Source organism: Cavia porcellus, unplaced genomic scaffold, assembly GCF_034190915.1.
Source record: "Cavia porcellus strain 051 isolate PalLab524CR breed Dunkin Hartley unplaced genomic scaffold, mCavPor4.1 scaffold_3, whole genome shotgun sequence".
NCBI classification, from domain to species: domain Eukaryota; kingdom Metazoa; phylum Chordata; class Mammalia; order Rodentia; family Caviidae; genus Cavia; species Cavia porcellus.
The window spans coordinates 4,065,242-4,082,342 of NW_026947486.1; positions in this window are offsets into that span (position 1 = coordinate 4,065,242).

A 17,101-nucleotide genomic window follows, 5' to 3' on the forward strand; every position below is an offset into this window, starting at 1 on the left:
CCACTACTGGTATACAGGTAGCTTCTGTGCTTCAGGCTTTAGGAATATGCCTCTCTTTGTTTTGGCTCCCCTTGTTCATGTGTCCATTTCTATTGTGATAAGCTCCAAGGCCCCAGGCAAGGGAGTGGCTGCCCTTCCTCTGGTGTGTCCTTGGATGATTACAGCCCAGGTGAACAGGGTTCAAATATATTGGATCCTGTGCATTTGAAGGGGAAATGAGTAAAGATTCATGAGTTAATGTGGACATGCCAGGGAATTGAGGGGCCATGATAGAGACAAAACTTCACGCCATGGGCTGAAGACTGAGGATTCTCTACCTCTAGCTTCTTCAATAGTGGGCCTGCTGAGCAATTGTGTGATCTCAAATGTAATTTGATGGGTTTTGTTTTAATTTATTTTGTTTTTTGCTTTGGTTTTTTACATGGAAGGAACTGTACCATGGTTTAAACAAGCTGGAGTGTCTTACCTAAGAGAAATTTGCAAAAAGGGACAATTCAGCAGCCAAGAATTTCTCAAATGCCCTTGGCGTTTTAAAAAAAGTGACATAAACTTGAGCGTGTCATGTCCGTGTCTCTTTACAAAAGATTTTACCTCCTATTTGATAGGAATTACTGTCTCTTTGAAAGGTCAACCTGCACTGAAATAAAGATAATCACTCCTTTCCTCATTCTGCTTGAAACCACATCCTTTTTTAGTTATATTTTCTTACACAGAAACACTTGGAGATGACTACAGCAAGAGTTTCTCATTGGTGTAATTTCCACGGAGACACATGAAGTAATACTGCACAACTTCAAGTGAAGTGCACTGTCCTTTGACAATGGCAAGTCGGGGCAAACCTCTAGAAACTGAAAATCTTAGAAAGTCTAAAAGTGAGTGAATGAGAATGGGCCTCTCCACATTTGGACAGGGCCTCTCCTGAAGCACACATTTGTTGAAAAAGTAATTATGAGAGATGCATGAACTCCCAAAACGGAATGGAAATTTTCTTGTTTAGGCCTGGAACGCTATGGCCTGGAGCCCTGTGTTTCTAACTGGATGAGCAAAGTGTGAGCAGAGATCAAAGTAAAACACACACCATTTAAGGATCTCAATATTTAACCAGGTGTCCAGAGTAGTGGCAAACTGTACTTCTGTCAATTTGCTCAAATCCTGTCTTCACAAGAAAGTAAATTCCAGCACGACCAGTGACTAGAGGAGGACACATTTCAAAGGACTTGTAAAAAGTCCAACACTGAAGTTAGCCCAACACTGAATTTAGAAGAAAAGTAGCAAAGTCTGTTCGTCTTTCAAGTTTTAAGAGGAGAAACTTATAGCATGTAATAGCTGTTACATGAATAACTTCAGAGCTTTTGGAGAGGTCGAAATCACTATGAATGAAGGCTTCCCTGACTCACAAAGTTAAAAATAGTAAATCAAACAATTTGAAAAACCAATCAACCCATTAAATACAAACACTAAGTCCAAAGGGTTTCACTGGTTTTAAAACCACTTATGGAATGCACAACTATTGATGAGGCTTACTCTGCATTCTGCTTTACTCAGGCCTGGTACATGAGCAACTGTGAAAGCAAAATTCAAAATGTTATGTGAAGTGACCATTTCATTGTTGAAACCATGACCCAATAGACATTTTCTCTTTTGAAACTTCATACATTATCCACATATGTTCTCAAAGGGAAGGAAGACACACGATATAGGCTGAATTTTTTTTCAGTATTTTGAGTTCCACCAGGTTTATTTGAAGATCTCCTGTCCTGCATCCACTTCCAAATGCAGAAGGCCACACATAGGACAACCAACATGAGAACTTCACTTCTACAGCCTGATTAAATCATCATGAGAATATAATTTTCCTTTCATCAACAAAGATTTTTCCATCAGATTAACCAACTCTCTTGCTTTCCCATGTTTTTCCCTGGTTTTTGTACCTTGAAATGGGTGTGCACTCTTCTCAGCCTTGATCTCCATCTTCCCCTGTATTTCCAAACATATTCAACCAGGAAACATGTAAAGATCTTATTCGGGGCTTGTTTCATTGTTTTCAAATATCTGCCCTTGAAATTCCACTTCCACCACTGTCTCTCATATCCAAAGCTATGTACTTGCAGAGGATTTCTGCTGAGAAATTTCACAGAAAGCTCTTATACTGCAGGTGAATGATGCCAGCAAGTCTTGACTGAATAGCTTAGGAACAGGACTCAGCCAAATGACAGACATGACAAGGGAAAAGCGTATGCTCAAGGATAGGACATGGCAGAGATCATCTGCCAGGCCCTGGCATATTTCATATCCCATTGAAAGTACATCCATGTGTAGATTGGCTAGCATTTCCATCCACAAATTCTGAGCAGTGAAGCCTTCAGAGAGAATATTGTGGCATACCAGGCCAAGAATATTCATCCTATTTAAATCTTGCCCTACAAGGTCCTCTGTGCCACTGAGGTCTCCATGGCAACGCCCAGCATTGTGACTCAGGTCTCCTACTGCACACTTGTATCCTAGAGCCTAAAGTCCAGCTCACAATGGTGCTCAGCCAATCACAGCCCATTATGGTTGCCTGCCAACCACAAGCTTGTGGATTTCTGTGAACTGTTTCAGCCCAACTCTGCAGCTTTCCACCTCATACAACCACAGCCATTCCAATCATGCAGTATTTGATTAGTCTCTCTATGTTGCCTCAGAATTTTTTTTACAGTTGTAGTGATCATTAAAATTTGACATATTTTGAGAAGTGGAGGGAAGTCATTGGAAAACCTTTTGGTATGTCTGAGGTCTATGGGTTCCAAACTTGACTATAGCAGTCTTTTAAATTTTCAAACCTAGAGCCTAAAATCCCCCTCACAGTGATGTTCAGCCAATCTCAGCCCAGGGTGGTTGCCTGGCAACCACAAGCCTGTGGATTTCTGTGAACAGTTTCAGCCCAACTCTGCAGCTTTCCACCTCATACAACCACAGCCATTCCAATCATGCAGTATTTGATTAACCTCTCTAAGTTGCCTAAGAATTTTCTTTGAAGTTGTGGTGATCAAGCAAATTTGACATATTTTGACAAGTGGAGGGAAGTAATTGGGTCTGTCTTTAGCTCTGTTTGAGGTATATTGGGTCCAAACTTGACTAGCCCAGTCTATTCAATTATCAAACTTAGAAAGCCAAATGTTTCAAGGGAGGAAAGAAAATGCCACAATGATTTGGGTTCTACCAAGTTTCTGGTGGCTTGGGAAGCAAACCTGCAAACCATACATGCAGTCTCTGCTGGATTACTGCCACCATGGTAGTATCAGTTAGCACTAAAAGCCAGCAACCAGAAGATGAGACCCAAAATGAAAGTGAATCCTTGCAGTGCATGAATATTTGGAGTGCCTGCTTCAACTATCCAGCTTCCTCGGGGTTCACTTGTCTGCAATAGCTATTTCAAGGAGGTCTGTATCCATTCCAGCATAACCCTGACCACTAAACATGAGGTATTAGCTCAATACCTTATCACCAGCAGGTTTTCCCAGAATTCAAATGTAACATGGTTAAAGGGAAACCTTTAGAAAAGGGATGCAAATGCCCCTTTCACTAAAAATCCCAGGTATTTTCTCATGGCATGGAATATTTAGACTCCACAACTCATGTAGTAAACCCAGGGACCTAGACCAAGTGTGTCTAGTTTAATGTTGTCCTCTTTTTGGAAACAGCATCTTATGTAGTTGTTGAAGGAGGCCTTGAGATAAATGCGTAGCCCAAGATGTACTGGAACTCCCAAGGATCCATCCACCACAGCCCCCAGATTGCTGCGATTATAGGCATGAGGGACCATGCCAAGCATGTGCACAGAGATTCTTACATAATTTGTGAAATCCCACTACTGGTCTATAGGTAGCTTCTGTGATTCAGGCTTTAGGAATATGCCTCTCTTTCTTTTGGCTCCCCTTGTTCAGGTGTCCATTTCTACTGTGATAAGCTCCAAGGCCCCAGGCAAGGGAGTGGCTGCCCTTCCTCTGGTGTGCCTTGCATGATTACAGCCCAGGTGAACAGGGTTCAAATATATTGGATCCTGTGCATTTGAAGAGGAAATGAGTAGAGATTCATGAGTTAATGTGGACATGCCAGGGAATTGAGGGGCCATGATAGAGACAAAACTTCAGGCCATGGGCTGAAGGCTGAGGATTCTGTACCTCTAGCTTCTTGAATAGTGGGCCTGCTGAGCAATTGTGTGCTCTCAAATGTAATTTGATGGGTTTTGTTTTAATTTATTTTGTTTTTTGCTTTGGTTTTTTACATGGAAGGAACTGTACCATGGTTTAAAGAAGCTGGAGTGTCTTACCTAAGAGAAATTTGCAAAAAGGGACAATTCAGCAGCCAAGAATTTCTCAAATGCCCTTGGCGTTTTAAAAAAAGTGACATAAAGTTGAGCGTGTCATGTCCATGTCTCTTTATAAAAGATTTTACCTCCTATTTGATAGGAATTACTGTTTCTTTGAAAGGTCAACCTTCACTGAAATAAAGATAATCCCTCCTTTCCTCATTCTGCTTCAAACCACATCCTTTGTTAGTTATATTTTCTTTCACAGAAACACTTGGAGATGACTACAGCAAGAGTTTCCCATTGGTGGAGTTTCCACGGAGACACATGAAGTAATATTGCACAACTTCAAGTGAAGTGCACTGTCCCTTGACAATGCCAAGTCTGGGCAAACCTCTAGTAACTGAAAATCTTAGAAAGTCTAAAAGTGAGTGAATGAAAATGGGCCTCTCCACATTTGGACAGGGCCTCTCCTGTAGCACACATTTGTGGAAAAAGTAATTATGAGAGACACATGAACTTCCAAAACGGAATGGAAATTTTCTTGTTTAGGCCTGGAACGCTGTGGCCTGGAGCCCTGTGGTTCTAACTAGATGAGCAAAGTGTGAGCAGAGATCAAAGTAAAACACACACCATTTAGGGAACTCGATATTTAACCAGGTTTCCAGAGTAGTGGCAAACTGAACTTGTGTCAATTTGCTCAAATCTTGTCTTCACAACAAAGTAAATTCCAGCACGACCAGTGACTAGAGGAGGACACATTTCAAAGGACTTGTAAAAAGTCCAACCCTGAAGTTAGCCCAACACTGAATTTAGATGAAAAGTAGCAGAGTCTGTTAGTCTTTCAAGTTTTAATAGGAGAAACTTATAGCATGTAATAGCTGTTACATGAATAACTTCAGAGCTTTTGGAGAGGTCGAAATCACTATGAGTGAGGGCTTCCCTGACTCACAAAGTTAAAAATAGTAAAACAAACAATTTGAAAAACCAATCAACCAATTAAATACAAACACTAAGTCCAAAGGGTTTCACTGGTTTTAAAACCACTTATGGAATGCACAACTATTGATGAGGCTTACTCTGCCTTCTGCTTTACTCAGGCCCGGTACATGAGGAACTGTGAAAGCAAAATTCAAAATGTTATGTGAAGTGACCATTTCATTGTTGAAACCATGACCCAATAGACATTTTCTCTTTTGAAACTTCGTACATTATCCATATATGTTCTCAAACGGAAGGAATACACAGGATTTAGGCTGAATTTTTTTTTCAGTATTTTGTGTTCCACCAGATTTATTTGAAGATCTCCTGTCCTGCATCCACTGCCCAATGCAGAAGGCCACACATAATACAACCCACATGAGAACTTCACTTCTACAGCCTGATTAAATCATCATGAGAATATAATTTTCCTTTCATCATCAAAGATTTTTACATCAGATTAACCAGCTCTCTTGCTTTCCCATGTTTTTCCCTGGTTTTTGTACCTTGAAATGTGTGTGCACTCTTCTCAGCCTTGATCTCCATTTTCCCCCGTATTTCCAAACATATTCATCCGGGAAACATGTAAAGATCTTATTCGGGGCTTGTTTCATTGTTTTCAAATATCTGCCCTTGAAATTCAACTTCCACCACGGTCTCTCATATCCAAAGCTATGTACTTGCAGAGGATTTCTGCTGAGAAATTTCACAGAAAGCTCTTATACTGCAGGTGAATGATGCCAGCAAGTCTTGACTGAATAGCTTAGGGAACAGGACTCAGCCAAATGACAGACATGACAAGGGAAAAGCGTATGCTCAAGGATAGGACATGGCAGAGATCATCTGCCAGGCCCTGGCATATTTCATATCCCATTGAAAGTACATCCATGTGTAGATTGGCTAGCATTTCCATCCACAAATTCTGAGCAGTGAAGCCTTCAGAGAGAATATTGTGGCATACCAGGCCAAGAATATTCATCCTATTTAAATCTTGCCCTACAAGGTCCTCTGTGCCACTGAGGTCTCCATGGCAACGCCCAGCATTGTGACTCAGGTCTCCTACTGCACACTTGTATGCTAGAGCCTAAATTCCAGCTCACAATGGTGCTCAGGCAATCACAGCCCATTGTGGTTGCCTGGCAACCACAAGCTTGTGGATTTCTGTGAACTGTTTCAGCCCAAATCTGCAGCTTTCCTCCTCATACAACCACAGCCATTATAATCATGCAGTATTTGATTAGCCTCTCTATGTTGCCTCAGAATTTTTTTTACAGTTGTAGTGATCAAGAAAATTTGACATATTTTGAGAAGTGCAGGGAAGTCATTGGAAAACCTTTTGGTATGTCTGAGGTCTATGGGTTCCACACTTGACTACACCAGTCTTTTAAATTTTCAAACCTAGAGCCTAAAATCCACCTCACAGTGATGTTCAGCCAATCTCAGCCCAGTGTGGTTGCCTGGCAACCACAAGCCTGTGGATTTCTGGGAACAGTTTCAGTGCAACTCCACAGCTTTCCACCTCATACAACCACAGCCATTCCAATCATGAAGTATTTGATTAACCTGTCTAAGTTGCCTCAGAATTTTCTTTGAAGTTGTGGTGATCAAGCAAATTTGACATATTTTGACAAGTGGAGGGAAGTAATTGGCTCTGTCTTTAGCTCTGTTTGTGGTATATGGGGTCCAAACGTGACTAGCCCAGTCTATTCAATTTTCAAACTTAGAAAGCCAAATGTTTCAAGGGAAGAAAGAAAATGCCACTATGATTTGGGTTCTGTCAAGTTTCTGGTGGCTTGGGAAGCAAACCTGCAAACCATACATGCAGTCTCTGCCTTATTATTGCCACCATGGTAGTATCAGGTAGCACTAAAAGCCAGCAACCAGAAGATGAGACCCAAAATGAAGTGAATCCTTGCAGTGCATGAATATTTGGAGTGCCTGCTTCAACTATCCAGCTTCCTCGGGGTTCACTTGTCTGCAATCGCTATTTCAAGGAGGTCTGCAGCCATTCCATTATAACCCTGAACACTAAACATGAGGTACTAGCTCAATACCTAAACCAACATAATGCTAGATAGCTTATCACCAGCAGGTTTTCCCAGAACTCAGATGTAACATGGTGAAAGGGAAACCCTTAGAAAAGGGATGCAAATGCCCCTTTCACTAAAAATCCCAGGTATTTTCTCATGGCATGGAATATTTAGCCTCCACAACTCATGTAGTGAACCCAGAGACCTACACCAAGTGTGTCTAGTTCAATGTTGTCCTCTTTTTGGAAACAGCATCTTATGTAGTTGTTGAAAGAGGCCTTGAGAAAAATTCCTAGGCCAAGTTGGACTGGAACTCCCAAGGATCCATCCACCTCAGCCCCCAGATTGCTGGGATTATAGGCATGAGGGACCATGCCAAGCATGTGCACAGAGATTCTTACATAATTTGTGAAATCCCACTACTGGTCTATAGGTAGCTTCTGTGCTTCAGGCTTTAGGAATATGCCTCTCTTTGTTTTGGCTCCCCTTGTTCAGGTGTCCATTTCTATTGTGATAAGCTCCAAGGCCCCAGGCAAGGGAGTGGCTGCCCTTCCTCTGGTGTGTCCTTGGATGATTACAGCCCAGGTGAACAGGGTTCAAATATATTGGATCCTGTGCATTTGAAGAGGAAATGAGTAAAGATTCATGAGTTAATGTGGACATGCCAGGGAATTGAGGGGCCATGATAGAGACAAAACTTCAGGCCATGGGCTGAAGGCTGAGGATTCTCTACCTCTAGCTTCTTCAATAGTGGGCCTGCTGAGCAATTGTGTGCTCTCAAATGTAATTTGATGGGTTTTGTTTTAATTTATTTTGTTTTTTGCTTTGGTTTTTTACATGGAAGGAAATGTACCATGGTTTAAAGAAGCTGGAGTGTCTTACCTAAGAGAAATTTGCAAAAAGGGACAATTCAGCAGCCAAGAATTTCTCAAATGCCCTTGGCGTTTTAAAAAAAGTGACATAAAGTTGAGCGTGTCATGTCCATGTCTCTTTACAAAAGATTTTACCTCCTATTTGATAGGAATTACTGTTTCTTTGAAAGGTCAACCTGCACTGAAATAAAGATAATCCCTATGTGAGAGTCGACCCCCCTGCTACAACCCCCTCCCCAGAGCGGGGAATGAAAGGGTTAACTCCCTAACTCCCCAGAGCGGGGGAATAAAAGGGTTAACTCCCTAACTCCCCAGAGGGGGGAATGAAAGGGCTAACTCCCTAACTCCCCAGAGCGGGGGGGAATGAAAGGGCTAACTCCCTAACTCCCCAGAGCTATCAGAACCCAGCAGTAAAGAATGCTTCACTCCCTAAACCTTTCCCAGGAGATAATCAGAGCAGGGCCAAAGGGAATGTCTCTGCTAGTCATTAACCACTAGATGTTCTGTTCTCTGTAAAGATAGAGATAAGCAAAAGAATGTACTGTATAAATAGGACCAGGGGGCACCTGGCACTCTAAGGTCAACCCAAGACCCTCGGTCTCCATGGTTACTCAGCCCCAGACCCTCAAATCAGCATTAGCCAGGTCCTGCGCCGCTCAAAATTAACCAATGCGATTTGCTTCTGTAAACTTGCTTGCCTCCTGCGTGTACCTTTAAAAACCCTGCACAAATTCCCCTCGGGGCCCCTCCGCACACGTTTGCCTGAGGGACCCCATGCGCATGGAAATAAACTTTCTTTTCCTCACCAAGAGCTGAGTCCTTGGGGTCTCTTCCCCTGCGGCATTGGCCCTAACACCTCCTTTCCTCATTCTGCTTCAAACCACATCCTATGTTAGTTATATTTTCTTACACAGAAACACTTGGAGATGACTACAGCAAGAGTTTCCCATTGGTGGAATTTCCACGGAGACACATGAAGTAATACTGCACAACTTCAAGTGAAGTGCAGTGTCCCTGGACAATGCCAAGTCTGGGCAAACCTCTAGTAACTGAAAATCTTAGAAAGTCTGAAAGGGAGTGAATGAAAATGGGCCTCTCCACATTTGGACAGGGCCTCTCCTGAAGCACACATTTGTGGAAAAAGTAATTATGAGAGACGCATGAACTCCCAAAACGGAATGGACATTTTCTTGTTTAGGCCTGGAACGCTATGGCCTGGAGCCCTGTGTTTCTAACTAGATGAGCAAAGTGTGAGCAGAGATCAAAGTAAAACACACAGCATTTAGGGAACTCGATATTTAACCAGGTGTCCAGAGTAGTGGCAAACTGAACTTGTGTCAATTTGCTCAAATCTTGTCTTCACAAGAAAGTAAATTCCAGCACGACCAGTGACTAGAGGAGGACACATTTCAAAGGACTTGTAAAAAGTCCAACCCTGAAGTTAGCCCAACACTGAATTTAGATGAAAAATAGCAGAGTCTGTTAGTCTTTCAAGTTTTAATAGGAGAAACTTATAGCATGTAATAGCTGTTACATGAATAACTTCAGAGCGTTTGGAGAGGTCGAAATCACTATGAGTGAGGGCTTCCCTGACTCACAAAGTTAAAAATAGTAAAACAAACAATTTGAAAAACCAATCAACCAATTAAATACAAACACTAAGTCCAAAGGGATTCACTGGTTTTAAAACCCCTTATGGAATGCACAACTATTGATGAGGCTTACTCTGCATTCTGCTTTACTCAGGCCCGGTACATGAGCAACTGTGAAAGCAAAATTCAAAATGTTATGTGAAGTGACCATTTCATTGTTGAAACCATGACCCAATAGACATTTTCTCTTTTGAAACTTCGTACATTTTCCAAATATGATCTCAAAGGGAAGGAATACACAGTATTTAGGCTGAATTTTTTTCAGTATTTTGTGTTCCACCAGATTTATTTGAAGATCTCCTGTCCTGCATCCACTGCCCAAAGCAGAAGGCCACACATAGGACAAGCAACATGAGAACTTCACTTCTACAGCCTGATTATATCATCATGAGAATACAATTTTCCTTTCATCATCAAAGATTTTTACATCAGATTAACCAGCTCTCTTGGTTTCCCATGTTTTTCCCTTGTCTTTGTACCTTGAAATGGGTGTGTACTCTTCTCAGCCTTGATCTCCATCTTCCCCCGTATTTCCAAACATATTCTCTGGGAAACATGTAAAGATCTTATTCACGGCTTGTTTCATTGTTCTCAAATATCTGCCCTTGAAATTCAACTTCCATCACGGTCTCTCATATCCAAAGCTATGTGCTTGCAGAGGATTTCTGCTGAGAAATTTCACAGAAAGCTCTTATACTGCAGGTGAATGATGCCAGAAAGGCTTGACTGAATAGCTTAGGGAACAGGACTCAGCCAAATGACAGACATGACAAGGGAAAAGCGTATGCTCAAGGATAGGACATGGCAGAGATCATCTGCCAGGCCCTGGCATATTTCATATCCCATTGAAAGTACTTCCGTGTGTAGATTGGATAGGATTTCCATCCACAAATTCTGAGCAGTGAAGCCTTCAGAGAGAATATTGTGGCATACCAGGCCAAGAATATTCATCCTATTTAAATCTTGCCCTACAAGGTCCTCTGTGCCACTGAGGTCTCCATGGAAACGCCCAGCATTGTGACTCAGGTCTCCTACTGCACACTTGTATCCTAAAGCCTAAAGTCTAGCTCACAATGGTGCTCAGCCAATCACAGCCCATTGTGGTTGCCTGGCAACCACAAGCTTGTGGATTTCTGTGAACTGTTTCAGCCCAACTCTGCAGCTTTCCACCTCATACAACCACAGCCATTCCAATCATGCAGTATTTGATTAGCCTCTCTATGTTGCCTCAGAATTTTTTTTTACAGTTGTAGTGATCAAGAAAATTTTACATATTTTGAGAAGTGAAGGGAAGTCATTGGAAAACCTTTTGGTATGTCTGAGGTCTATGGGTTCCAAACTTGACTACACCAGTCTTTTAAATTTTCAAACCTCGAGCCTCAAATCCCCCTCACAGTGATGTTCAGCCAATCTCAGCCCAGTGTGGTTGCCTGGCAACCACAAGCCTGTGGATTTCTGTGAACAGTTTCAGCCCAACTCTGCAGCTTTGCACCTCATACAACCACAGCCATTTCAATCATGCAGTATTTGATTAACCTCTCTAAGTTGCCTCAGAATTTTCTTTGAAGTTGTGGTGATCAAGCAAATTTGACATATTTTGACAAGTGGAGGGAAGTAATTGGCTCTGTCTTTAGCTCTGTTTGTGGTATATGGGGTGCAAAGGTGACTAGCCCAGTCTATTCAATTATCAACTTAGAAAGCCAAATGTTTCAAGGGAGGAAACAAAAAACCACAATGATTTGGGTTCTGCCAAGTTTCTGGTGGCTTGGGAAGCAAACCCGTAAACCATACATGCAGTCTCTGCCTTATTACTGCCACCATGGTAGTATCAGTTAGCACTAAAAGCCAGCAACCAGAAGATGAGACCTAAAATGAAACTGAGCCCTTGCAGTGCATGAATATTTGGAGTGCCTGCTTCAACTATCCAGCTTCCTTGGGGTTCACTTGTCTGCAATCGCTATTTCAAGGAGGTCTGAAGCCATTCCAGCATAACCCTGAACACTAAACATGAGGTATTAGCTCAATACCTGATCACCAGCAGGTTTTCCCAGAATTCAAATATAACATGGTGAAAGGGAAACCCTTAGAAAAGGGATGCAAATGCCCCTTTCACTAAAAATCCCAGGTATTTTCTCATGGCATGGAATATTTAGACTCCACAACTCATGTAGTGAACCCAGGGACCTAGACCAAGTGTGTCTAGTTTAATGTTGTCCTCTTTTTGGAAACAGCACCTTATGTAGTTGTTGAAAGAGGCCTTGAGATAAATTCGTAGCCCAAGATGGACTGGAACTCCCAAGGATCCATCCACCTCAGCCCCCAGATTGCTGGGATTATAGGCATGAGAGACCATGCTAAGCATGTGCACAGAGATTCTTACATAATTTGTGAAATCCCACTACTGGTCTATAGGTAGCTTCTGTGCTTCAGGCTTTAGAAATATGCCTCTCTTTGTTTTGGCTCCCCTTGTTCAGGTGTCCATTTCTATTGTGATAAGCTCCAAGGCCCCAGGCAAGGGAGTGGCTGCCCTTCCTCTGGTGTGTCCTTGGATGATTACAGCCCAGGTGAACAGGGTTCAAATATATTGGATCCTGTGCATTTGAAGAGGAAATGAGTAAAGATTCATGAGTTAATGTGGACATGCCAGGGAATTGAGGGGCCATGATAGAGACAAAACTTCAGGCCATGGGCTGAAGGCTGAGGATTCTCTACCTCTAGCTTCTTGAAGAGTGGGCCTGCTGAGCAATTGTGTGCTCTCAAATGTAATTTGATGGGTTTTGTTTGAATTTATTTTGTTTTTTGCTTTGGTTTTTTACATGGAAGGAACTGTACCATGGTTTAAAGAAGCTGGAGTGTCTTATCTAAGAGAAATTTGCAAAAAGGGACAATTCAGCAGCCAAGAATTTCTCAAATGCCCTTGGCGTTTTAAAAAAAAGTGACATAAAGTTGAGCCTGTCATGTCCATGTCTCTTTATAAAAGATTTTACCTCCTATTTGATAGGAATTACTGTTTCTTTGAAAGGTCAACTTGCACTGAAATAAAGATAATCCCTCCTTTCTTCATTCTGCTTGAAACCACATCCTTTGTTAATTATATTTTCTTACACATAAACACTTGGAGATCAGTACAGCAAGAGTTTCCCATTGGTGGAATTTCCACGGAGACACATGAAGTAATACTGCACAACTTCAAGTGAAGTGCCCTGTCCCTTGACAATGGCAATTCTGGGCAAACCTCTAGTAACTGAAAATCTTAGAAAGTCTAAAAGTGAGTGAATGAAAATGGGCCTCTCCACATTTGGACAGGGCCTCTCCTGAAGCACACATTTGTGGAAAAAGTAATTATGAGAGACGCTTGAACTCCCAAAACGGAATGGAAATTTTCTTGTTTAGGCCTGGAACGCTATGGCCTGGAGCCCTGTGTTTCTAACTGCATGAGCAAAGTGTGAGCAGAGATCAAAGTAAAACACACAGCATTTAGGGAACTCGATATTTAACCAGGTGTCCAGAGTAGTGGCAAACTGTACTTGTGTCAATTTGCTCAAATCCTGTCTTCACAAGAAAGTAAATTCCAGCACGACCAGTGACTAGAGGAGGACACATTTCAAAGGACTTGTAAAAAGTCCATCCCTGAAGTTAGCTCAACACTGAATTTAGATGAAAAGTAGCAGAGTCTGTTAGTATTTCAAATTTTAATAGGAGAAACTTATAACATGTAATAGCTGTTACATGAATACCTTCAGAGTTTTTGCAGAGGTCTAAATCACTATGAGTGAGGGTTTCCCTCATCTCACAAAGTTAAAAATAGTAAAACAAACAATTTGTAAAACCAATCAACCAATAAAATACAAACACTAAGTCCAAAGGGTTTCACTGATTTTGAAAGCACTTATGGAATGCACATTTATTGAACAGGCTTACTCTGCGTTCTGCTTTACTCAGGCCCTGTACATGAGCAAGTGTGAAAGCAAAATTCAAAATGTTATGTGAAGTGACCATTTAATTGGGGAAACCATGACCCAATAGACATTTTCTCTTTTGAAACTTCATTCATTATCCATATATGTTCTCAAAGGAAAGGAATACACAGGATTTAGGCTGATTTTTTTTTCAGTATTTTGTGTTCCACCAGATTTATTTGAAGATCTCCTGTCCTGCATCCACTGCCCAACGCAGAAGGCCACACATATGACAACCAACATGAGAACTTCACTTCTACAGCCTGATTAAATCATCATGAGAATATAATTTTCCTTTCATCATCAAAGATTTTTACATTAGATTAACCAGCTCTCTTGCTTTCCCATGTTTTTCCCTGGTTTTTGTACCTTGAAATGGGTGTGCACTCTTCTCAGCCTTGATCTCCATCTTCCCCCATATTTCCAAACATATTCATCTGGGAAACATGCAAAGATCTTATTCAGGGCTTGTTTCATTGTTTTCAAATATCTGCCCTTGAAAATCAACTTCCACCACTGTCTCTCATATCCAAAGCTATGTGCTTGCAGAGGATTTCTGCTGAGAAATTTCACAGAAAGCTCTTATACTGCAGGTGAATGATGCCAGCAAGTCTTGACTGAATAGCTTAGGGAACAGGACTCAGCCAAATGACGGACATGACAAGGGAAAAGCATATGCTCAAGGAAAGGACATGGCAGCGATCATCTGCCAGGCCCTGGCATATTTCATATCCCATTGAAAGTACATCCATGTGTAGATTGGCTAGCATTTCCACCCACAAATTCTGAGCAGTGAAGCCTTTAGAGAGAATCCTGTGGCATACCAGGCCTTGGAATATTCATCCTATTTAAATCTTGCCCTACAAGATCCTCTGTTCCACTGAGGTCTCCATGGCAACGCCCAGCATTGTGACTCAGGTCTCCTACTGCAAACTTGTATCCTAGAACCTAAAGTCCAGCTCACAATGGTGCTCAGCCAATCACAGCCCAGTGTGGTTGACTGGCAACCACAAGCTTGTGGGTTTCTGTGAACTGTTTCAGCCCAGCTCTGCAGCTTTCCACCTCCTACAACCACAGCCATTCCAATCATGCAGTATTTGATTAGCCTCTCTATGTTGCCTCAGAATTTTTTTTGCACTTGTAGCGATCAAGCAAATTTGACATATTTTCAGAAGTTGAGGGAAGTAATTGGAAAATCTTTTGCTCTGTCTGTGGTCTATGGGTTCCACACTTGACTACCACAGTCTTTTAAATTTTCAAACCTAGAGCCTAAAATCCACCTCACAGTGATGTTCAGCCAATCTCAGCCCAGTGTGGTTGCCTGGAAACCACAAGCCTGTGGATTTCTGGGAACATTTTCAGCCCAACTCTGCAGCTTTCCACCTCATACAACCACAGCCATTCCAATCATGCAGTATTTGATTAACCTCTCTAAGTTGCCTCAGAATTTTCTTTGAAGTTGTGGTGATCAAACAAATTTGACATATTTTGACAAGTGGAGGGAAGTAATTGGCGCTGTCTTTAGCTCTGTTTGTGGTATATGGGGTCCAAACTTGACTACCCCAGTCTATTAAATTTTCAAACTTCAAAGCCAAAAGTTTCAGGGGAGGAAAGAAAATGCCACAATGATTTGGGTTCTGCGGAGTTTCTGGTGGCTTGGGAAACAAACCTGCAAAAAATACATGCAATCTCTGCTGGATTACTGCCACCATAGTAGTATCAGTTAGCACTAAAAGCCAGCAACCAGAAGATGTGTCCCAAAGTGAAAGTGAATCCTTGCAGTGCATGAATATTTGGAGTGCCTGCTTCAACTATCCAGCTTCCTCGGGGTTCACATGACTGCAATCGCTATTTCAAGGAGGTCTGCAGCCATTGCAGCATAACCCTGAACACTAAACGTGAGGTACAAGCTCAATACCTAAATCAACATAGTGCTAGATAGCTTATCACCAGCAGGTTTTCCCAGAATTCAAATGTAACATGGTGAAAGGGAAACCCTTAGAAACGGGATGCAAATGCCCCTTTCCCTAAAAATCCCAGGTATTTTCTCATGGCATGGAATATTTAGTCTCCACAACTCATGAAGTGAACCCAGGGTCCTAGGCCAACTGTGTCTAGTTTTCTATTGTTCTCTTTTTGGAAAGAGCATCTTATGTAGTTGTTGAAAGAGGCCTTGAGATAAATTCCTAGGCCAAGATGGACTGGAACTCCCAAGGATCCACCCACCTCAGCCCCCAGATTGCTGGGATTATAGGCATGAGCGACCATGCCAAGCATGTGCACAGAGATCCTTACAGAATTTGTGAAATCCCACTACTGGTCTATAGGTAGCTTCTGTGCTTCAGGCTTTAGGAATATGCCTCTCTTTGTTTGGGCTCCCCTTGTTCAGGTGTCCATTTCTATTGTGATAAGCTCCAAGGCCTCAGGCAAGGGGGTGGCTGCCCTTCCTAGGTTGTGCTTGGATGATTACAGCCCAGGTGAACAGGGTTCAAATATATTAGATCCTGTGCATTTGAAGAGGAAATGAGTAAAGTTTCATGAGTTAATGTGGACATGCCAGGGAATTGAGGGGCCATGATAGAGACAAAACTTCAGGCCATGGGCTGAAGCCTGAGGCTTCTGTACCTCTAGCTTCTTCAATAGTGGGCCTGCTGAGCAATTGTGTGTTCTCAAATGGAATTTAATGGGTTTTGTTTTAATTTATTTTGTTTTTTGCTTTGGTTTTTTACATGGAAGGAACAGTACCATGGTTTGAAGAAGCTGGAGTGTCTTACCTAAGAGAAATTTGAAAAAAGGGACAATTCAGCAGCCAAGAATTTCTCAAATGCCCTTGGCGTTTTAAAAAAAAGTGACATAGGGGCTGGGGATTTACCTCAGCGGCATAAGCACCTGCCTTACAACAGGCGGTTGTGAGTTCGATCCCTGGTACCGATAAAAATGAAAAAGACAAAAAAAAAAGTGACATAAACTTTAGCATGTCAAGTTCTTGTCTCTTTACAAAGATTTTACCTCCTATTTGATAGGAATTACTGTTTCTTTGAAAGGTCAACCTGCACTGAAATAAAGATAATCACTCCTTTCCTCATTCTGCTTGAAACCACATCCTTTGTTAGTTATATTTTCTTATGCAGAAACACTTGGAGATGACTACAGCAAGAGTTTCCCATTGGTGGAATTTCCACGGAGACACATGAAGTAATACTGCACAATTTCAAGTGAAGTGCCCTGTCCCTTGACAATGGCAAGTCTGGGCAAACCTCTAGTAACTGAAAATCTTAGAAAGTCTGAAAGTGAGTGAATGAAAATGGGCCTCTCC